Genomic DNA, 9,459 nt, shown 5'->3' with positions numbered 1-9,459 from the left:
CTGTACTAAGACCAGGGAAATACATCCCTTTCCAGTTTCTATCCCTCTTCTGCCTAACCTTTGCTTGGCAAACTGACATTGGTACATTGGAATTTCCTATTCTCTCAAATTTTCTTTATTCACTGACTGTACTTTTATCATTTTTTTTAAAAAATTAAGTTGATTTTTACTGTTTTCTGAGGCTTGGCCACCAATGAATGCATCACCCTATGGGGAAGAATGCAGGGCAACTCCCTAGAGTTAACCAATAGCCCTAGAATCAACCAATTCACCACAAAATTTCCATGGAACCTCTCTCTCTCTCTCTCTCTCTCTCTCTCTCTCTCTCTCTCTCTCTCTCTCTCTCTCTCTCTCTCTCTCTCTCTCTCTCTCTCTCTTTCTCTCTCTTTCTCTCTCTCTCTCCCTCCCCCCCCTCCCTCCCTCTTTCCCTCTCTCTGTCTCTCTCTCTCTCTGAAAACAAATATATGGGTTCTTATTCAGCCTCTGATAGATACTGTTGTTTTCTTGTTTGTTTGCTTTATTTTCTTGGTAAATCACTTCAGCTCTCAGTGCCTCATCATACAACACTTCGAACTCTAACTTAGACAGTTTGAATTACATTGGTAGGAACTTATCTGAATTTTCCACATATATATTTCACTTCTATGTCAGGAATATGGCAAATCCCTTTAAAATCAATGCCTTCTTTAAAACTGGTAACTCAAAAAATTGATGATTCTGATGAGGGCACAGTCTCTGGGAACCCCCTTGAATCTGGAATACAGTCTCTGGGAGCCCCCTTGAACTGTCCTTGAATCTTCCAAGGAGATCTGGCCTTTCCCTAAGGCCATAAGCCTCACATTATCATTAGGCCCAAATCTCTACCTAAACCTTGCCCTCTATTGTTACTATAGATATGCATGCCTTCAGTTACTTCCCAACCTTGATACTATTAATATCCATGCCTTCAGCTACTTCCCATCCTTAATCCCATTCTCTTGGTTCCTGGACTCTGACCTCACCTGGTCCTCCTTAGACTCCTCCTCAAGACCCTCCCTAAACCCCTCCTCTAGTCACCCCAGACCACGCCTCAATCCCTTCTACAATCTTTGTGTATATAATCTCCATCTTGCCTCCATGAAGGTGCTCAGATTCAATCTAATTCAGTAGGTTCAATCTGGCCCGCTTGTGGAAGACAGGTGTCACAAAGGGTGGGATTTCTTAAGACAGCCCATTATGGTAAATCCCTAATAAACTTTCTCTTTTCCCTTGGCTGAGAAGGCTTGAGTTGAATTCTTTCGGCAGGACCCAGCGTATTGGTATTTTAGGGTCTCGAGCACCCCTAGAAGCCTATGGTTCCCTACAATCATCATTTTACCAAAAAACCTCTTCAATTCCTTTAAGTTGCCTTTAAGTTTGGGGTTCAGAAATGAATTTTTCTACTTATGTAAATAAAATAAAATAATAAAAGTCACCACCCTTAAAGAGTCTATATGGCAAATGTTTAATTTAGCTCACTGAGATCTTTTTGTATCCCAGTTTAGTCATCAACATGCTAGCAATTGCTCCCATTTCTGTCATATTCAAATTGTACCATGCATGTTATCTCTGCATTCATCCAAAGTGATTGATAAGAACACTCAATAACACAGGCATAAGCACTGATCCCTGCAACACTCCACTAGAGGTCTCTTCCAAATTGATGCTGAACTATTAATAACCATTCTTTATTTTCAACTATTCATTTAGTTTGAAATGATTTAACTGTAATATCAGCTATCTCATTCTATCTTTTCCATAAAAATAGCATGCAACATCTGGTTAGATGTTTCCTTAAGATCTAGTTGTACAGCCTAGGAAACCTATCAGAGAAGAAAATGAGGTGAGTCTGGCATGATTTTCTTGAAGAAGCCTTGCTTCATTTTTTTATTCACTGCACCCTTTTTCAGATGTTTATTAATTATCCTTTTGACACAGCATTCTAGAACTTTTCCAGGAATTGAAGTCAAACTTGCCACCATATAGTTTGCATACTCCGTTATGTTCCTTCTCAAATCCCTTATTACCTTTCCCATCGTCCTCAAGCCTTTACCTTTAGTGAAATTACAATCTGATCGGGGAGTGAGGCAGAGATTCTAAGGGTCTTAAAATCCTGGACTGTTCAAACTGGATGGCACATCAGACCTCATCTAATCGGACCCCTTTGATTTACAGATAAGAAAACTAAGACCACTCTAAAGTGCAATGACTTGCCAAGTACATGCCTAGGAAGTAACAAAGACTTGGAATACCAATGTAATAAATAAATAAGTACAAAGAGATATCAAATATTTCAGACTGAAGAGTTTATTTTTGGTTGTGGGTGAGGGTATAGGAGGAAACCAGGGAAGGCTTCTTGTTCTAGGTAGCATCTAAGCTGGGCCTTGAAGTTTGGAAAAGATATAATTTGATGGTGATGGTGAGTTGTGAGGGGCAGCAGCTCAGGTAAGTGGCCAAAATCCATAACGGAAGAGAAGGATTAAATTGCAACAACATGAAATTAACATTTGTTAAAGTGAAACCAGAAGCTTGTTCCAGCTGACTGTGGTAATGGTTAGTAATTGCAGGTCTCCTTTGCTGACAATCGCGTAAGTTAAAGGACTTGTATATTTGGATACATTGTTACATAATTGTAATTTTGCTATTGCAAATTGCTCTCATTAGATTATTTAACTTATTACTGTCTATTTTTATATCTCAGTTTATATGTACAATACTTGAAAATAATAAAATTGCATTTAAAAAACAATTCTACAGTTTGCTCTTTTCATGGAATGGGGCCAGTCCTCCTCCCTTTCCTTTCTTCTAAATTGCTGTGGTTTTGCTGGGAGAGTATAGGATCATAGGACCTTGGAGATCTTTTATTCCAACTCTTTCATTCCACAGATAAGGAAGTTCACTTCCAGAGGAAAAAAAGACCTAGCCTAAGGTCATGCAACTGAGTACTGGGTTCTATGATGTATATTATGAACTAAAGATGTATATCAGCATTACATTCAAGGAATAGAAAACCTAGATAAGAGACATTCTCCCAATCTCTTTCCTTTCTTCCTTCCTTCCTGCCTGCCTGCATTCCCTGCTTCCTTCATCCATCCTTCCTTCCATTATCCCTTCCTTCCATCCTTCCTTATTTATATCCTTCTTTCTTTCTTTCCATTATTCCTTCCTTCTATCCTTCCTTTTATCCTTCCTTCCATCCTTCATTCCTTCTTTCTATCCTTCCTCCCATTTTTTCTTCCTTCTCTTCTTCACAGGGTTGTTTAGCAGTCAAATGAAGCACTGTAAAAATGATTTGCAAATCTTAAAGCACTATATAAATGTGGGACAGCAGCAGCAGTTAATCTTTGTATCTCCTCTAGTGCTGATGTAAACAAAATACTATTAAGTGCTTAATAAATGCTGAATTGAATTGAGCTTTCAACAAAAACATAGAGAATGTGGTTATAGAAGCCTAGTGCTTTTGTTTTCTAACTATAGGCCTGGATCTGTATGTGTAGTATAGCACCAGCACAAGACACGATATAAGTGAATTCATTTTAAGGTTCTGCTTGAAAGAGTTACTCCAGCACTCACAAATAAACAGTAGCTGATAGCTCATAGGGAAATCTTTAAACCTCACAAGCCGCAACTGCAAGGTACAAGCAGAGTGACCACACCTGCTTCCAGTTAACTGCATGGGAGCTTGCTTCCAGTTTTATGTTAATCCATAGTTGAAAGGACTTGTTTTGCTATGAAAATGCAAACCCAGAGTAGTCCCAGAGGTGGCTTTCACCCCATAACAAGAGAGGGAAAGGAGGTCAGGAAGCTGTTTAAATGAAAATAAGAAGTAGTTTCTGCCTTAGTTTCAGGCACAAATCTCTGGCTTGGACTCGACCATTATCATACTCCCAGGAAAGCTCCCCACCAAGAAACACATTTTGTGAGATCATCTTTGTTACTCACACCTTTTCAGTACCCTCAGCACACTCTGCCCCCTCTGATTGCCGGGCTGGAGAGTAGACCAAAGAACTCCTCCCAAAGTCTCCATTTAAAGAGGACTCATAAACCAGCCAGATGAAGATCTCCCATCAGCTGCACTCCTTGGATTGAGCTCCACATTTCCCACAATGTCTGGTATATAGGATGTGCTTAATAGATGCTAGTTGGCTGACTGACTGAGGTACATATAAAATACATTGTAGTTATTTGTTTTTCAGTTATTTCTGACTCTCTGTGACCACGTATGGGGTTTTCTTGGCAAAGATACTGAAGCAGTTTAACATGTCTTTCTCCAGCTCAGTTTACAGGTGAGGAAACTGAGGCAAAAAGGTTAAGTGACTTGCACAGGGTGATACAGCTATAGTTCAGATTTGAACTCATGAAGATGAGCCTTCCTGATTCCAAGCCTAATGATCTATCTACTACATCACCTAGCTAGTCTAATATTTATGTATGTTGTTTTTCAGTTGTTTCAGTCATGTCCAACTCTCTGTGACCCCATCTGGGGGTTTTCTAGGCAAATATACTGAGTGGCTGACCCTTTCCTTCTTCAACTCATTTTACAGATGAGGAAATTGAGGCAAACAAGGTTAAGCGACTTGCCCATGGTCACACATCTAGTATCTGAAGATGGATTTGAACTCAAGAAGATGACTCTTCCTGACTCTGGGCCTGTCACTCTATCCATTGCACCACCTAGCTGCCCTACATATAAAATATATAACATAAATTTAAAGTTAATAAATATATTATATATAAGGTGAATTTTATTGTGCGTGAGGTAGATTTTTGTTATTCTTTCTTAGAGTTTAGTTTCTCAGGATCTATGCACATAACAATCTCTATTTCCCAGACTCATGACTTGTAAACATCTCTGGTGAGGGTACAGTCTCTGGGAACCCTTTGAACCCTTGAACTCTCCTTGAATCTTCCCACTTGATCTGGCCTTGGCCTGAGGCTATAACCATTAGGCCCAAATGCCTACCTTGATCCTCCCACTCTACCTGGCCTTAGCCTGAGACTATAACCATTAAGGCCAAATGCCTACCTTGCCCAGTCCTCTATTGTCCATCTGTTTCCCACCCTTAATCCTTTTTCCCATCCTTAATCCTGATCAAAATATCTATACTCTAGCTCTGTTACCCTAGCCCTTTATTGTCTGTCATTTCCATAACCCCAGACCACCCCTCAATCCCTCCCACAATCTTTGTGTATATAATCTCCATTTTGCCTCCATGAAGTTGGTCAGATCCAATCTAGCTCAGATTGATCTGGCCCCCTTTCCTTACAGGAGTCGCAAGGGGTGGGATCTCTTGGGGTAGGCCTGTTTGGCTAACTCTTAATAAACTTTGTCTTTTCCCTTGGCTGAGAAAACTTGAGTCGAATTCTTTCGGTAGGACCCGGTGTGTCAGTACTTTGGGGTGTTGAGCACCCGTCACCCCAAACCCTCTTCATCTCCACCATGCTTGCCCCGTGTTATACAATGATAAATAATATAAACATTTGTGCTTAAGATTGTAAATATTCACTGTGAGTGCACAGCGAGATGTAATGGTGAGATAATGTAAACTTGTGAGGTTTTTGCTGGCAAATTGCCTTCTTTGTCCAATGCCCTATAAAGCAAGTGTGCACTGGTTAGTAAATGGGGAACCCATAGGGGAATATGACAGAGTAATGCTGTGTGTGACTCAACCATCTCTTATTGAGGCTTGTGGGAACTTAGGGGAGTAAACAAGCTGGAATGCTGTGCTTGTCTCAACTGACCCCATCAAGACATGGGGTAGTTTCCCCCCCTTCTTCCCCACCCCTGTGAGAAGGGTGATTAAGGGATCCTGTAAGAGTTGGTGCTCCTATTATCAGGAACCTATTGAAAAGAATAGACTAGAATAAAGCTAGCTTATTTAACCCATTATTGTGACACCATTCCTGTCTTCCTGTCTGCCTGGCTCAAGAGTGAACCTGTGCTAATGCTAGAACACCTGCTAGCAGTCCTAGTGTCTCTACCTGTCTGACATATACATATGTGTGTATGTATATGTATATACATATATATGTATGTGTGTGTATATCCACACACACACACACACACACACATAATAGCTAAATACAAGGTAGTTTGGTCATTAGAAGTTGGGGGAAATATTTCATACAGAAGATATATTTAAGATATAGGTCAAGTATGTCTTGACCTATATCTTAAAAGAGAAGTAGTCTATGAGTAAGGAGGTTTACATTTGAGACATGAGGACAACCAGAGCAAAGGCATGAATATGGGATATAGAATATTGTGAATGAGGAATAGAAAAAGTCAGATTGGCTGGATCACGCAGTATGAGAGCAAGTGGAATGTTCATTGAGGCTGGCAATTTACAGGCTGTTGTCAGTTTGTTCAGAGCTTTAAATACTAGACAGAAAGAATTTGTATTTTATCTTAGAAATAATAGAAAGACACTGGAACTGATTGAGTATGCGAGTCAAGTGGTCAGATTTGCACTTAAGGGAAATCATATTGGCAGCCATGTGTGGGGCAGTTCTAGAGTGATGAGAAACAAGTCAGGGAGACCAATGAGGAAGTTGTTACAATTATATTGGTGAAAGGTGTTGAATACAAAACTAAGCAGCTAGCTGTGTTAATGGACAGAAGGGGCCAAATGTGAGAGCTGTTGTGAAGGCAGACATACCAAGATTTGGCAATTGATTGGATATACTGGGAGAGAGAGAATGAGAAACCCAGAATCATGCCAAGACCATGAACCTGCCAGAGGAATGGTGATATCTATGAAAATAAATGGGAAAATTTAGAAAAGAGTAAAGCTTAGAAGGAAAGATACTGAATTCAGTTTTCAACATATTGAGTTCAAGATGTCATAGGACCTAAGTCACTGATAGTCTCAAATTTGACAATATCCTCCTAAAAAGTGTGGCTTTCATATTTGGCTCTGGATCTGTGCTTTAATCTTAAGTATGGCTATGCAAAACAATGAGGAAGTAGCTGTAATCTTTCAAACTTGATTATTTTCTTTTGTTTTATTTTTTTTTTATTATTTATTTAATATTTTTAGTTTTTACCACTGATTTTCACAAGAGTTTGAGTTACAAATTTTCTCCCCATTTCTACCCCGCCCCCCACTCCAAGATGGCTTATATTCTGGTTGCCCCATTCCCCAGTCAGCCCTCCCTTCTGTCACCCCACTCCCCCCTCCCCCATCCCCTTTTCCCCTGCTTTCTTCTGGGCAAGATAGATTTCTATGCCCCATTGCCTATATATCTTATTTCCTAGTTGTGGGCAAAAACTTTTTTTTTGAACATCTGTTTTTAAAATTTTGACTTCCAAATACTCTCCCCTCTTCCCTCCCCACCCACCCTCCCTAAGAAGGCAAGCAATTCCACATAGGCCACATGCATATCATTATGTAAAACCCTTCTACAATACTCATGTTGTGAAAGACAAACAATATTTTGCTCCTTCCTATCCTATCCCCCTTTATTCAATTTTCTCCCTTGACCCTGTCCCTTTTCGAAAGTGTTTGGTTTTGATTACCTCCTCCCCCATCTGCCCTCCCTTCTATCATCCCCCCTTTTTTATCTCCTTCCTCCTTCTTTCCTGTGGGGTAAGATACCCAATTGAGGGTATGTTATTCCCTCCTCTGGTCAATTCCGATGACAGCAAGATTCATTCATTCCCCCTCACCTGCTCCCTCTTCCCTTTCTACAGAACTGCTTTTTCTTGCCACTTTTATGTGAGATAATTTACCCCATTCTATCTCTCCCTTTCTCCCTCTCTCAATATATTCCTCTCTCATCCCTTAATTTGATTTTATTTTTTAGATATCATCCCTTCATCTTCAACTCACCCTGTGCCCTCTGTCTCTCTATATATGTATATTCCCTTCAGCTACCCTAAAACTGAGGTCTCATGAATTATACACATCATCTTTCCATGTAGGAATGTAAAAAACAGTTCCACTTTAGTAAGTTCCTTATGGTTTCTCTTTCTTGTTTACCTTTTCATGCTTCTCTTGATTCTTGTGTTTGAAAGTAAAATTTTCTATTCAGCTCTGGTCTTTTCACTGAGAAAGCTTGAAAGTCCTCTATTTTATTGAAAATCCATATTTTGCCTTGGAGCATGATACTTGGTTTTGCTGGGTAGGTGAGTCTCGGTTTTAATCCTAGCTCCATTGACCTCCAGAATATCATATTCCAAGCCCTTCAATCCCTTAATGTAGAAGCTGCTAGATCTTGTGTATCCTGATTGTGTTTCCACAATACTCAAATTGTTTCTTTCTGGCTGCTTGCAGTATTTTCTCTTTGATCTGGAGCTCTGGAATTTGGTGACAATATTCCTAGGAGTTTGTTTGTTTGGGTTTTTTTTGGCATCTTTTTTAGGAGGTGATCGGTAGATTCTTTCAATTTCTATTTTACTCTCTGGCTCTAGAATATCAGGACAGTTCTCCTTGATAATTTCTTGAAAGATGATATCTAGGCTCTTTTTTTGATTATGGCTTTCAAGTAGTCCAATAATTTTTAAATTATCTCTCCTGGATCTATTTTCCAGGTCAGTGGTTTTTCCAATGAGATATTTCACATTGTCTTCCATTTTTTCATTCCTTTGGTTCTGTTTTATAACATCTTGATTTCTCATAAAATCACTAGCTTGCACTTCCTCCGATCTAATTTTTAAGGTAGTATTTTCTTCAGTGGTCTTTTGGACTTCCTTTTCCGTTTGGCTAATTTTGCCTTTCAAGGCATTCTTCTCATTGGCTTTTTGGAGCTCTTTTGCCATTTGAGTTAGTCTATTTTTTAAGGTGTTATTTTCTTCAGTATTTTTTGGGTCTCCTTTAACAAGTCATTGAATTGTTTTTCATGGTTTTCTCACATCACTCTAATTTCTCTTCCCAATTTTTCCTCTACTTCTCTAACTTGCTTTTCCAAATCCTTTTTGAGCTCTTCCATGGCCTGAGACCAGTTCATGTTTTTCTTGGAGGCTTTTGATGTAGGCTCTTTGGCTTTGTTCTTCTGGCTGTATGTTTTGGTCTTCTTTGTCACCAAAGAAAGATTCCAAAGTCTGAGTCTGAATATGAGTCTGTTTTCGCTGCCTGGCCATGTTCCCAGCCCATTTACTTGACCCTTGAGTTTTTCGTTAGGGTATGACTGCTTGTAGAGTATAGAGTGCTTTGTCCCAAGCTTGAGGGGCTGTGCTGTTGTTTTCAGAGTTACACAGTAAGCTCTGTCACACCAGCGCTTCTCCTCCCCCAAAAGCCACCAACTCGGATTGGACTCAGCTCTAAGCTGGCTCTGCACTCCAGATCTGCCACTTAATTCCTCCCACCAGGTGGGCCTGGGGCTGGAGGCAACTGCAGCTGTAGTTCTGTAGCTGCACCACCTCTGCTGTCCCCAGGGCTGTGGCCAAATGGGGAACTCCTTTCACTCTGTCCCCCCAGCTTTTCCCACTAACCTTCTCTG

This window comes from Trichosurus vulpecula, chromosome 2 (genome assembly GCF_011100635.1).
Source record: "Trichosurus vulpecula isolate mTriVul1 chromosome 2, mTriVul1.pri, whole genome shotgun sequence".
Classification (NCBI taxonomy): domain Eukaryota; kingdom Metazoa; phylum Chordata; class Mammalia; order Diprotodontia; family Phalangeridae; genus Trichosurus; species Trichosurus vulpecula.
Note: the sequence above shows the minus strand (reverse complement) of the source record.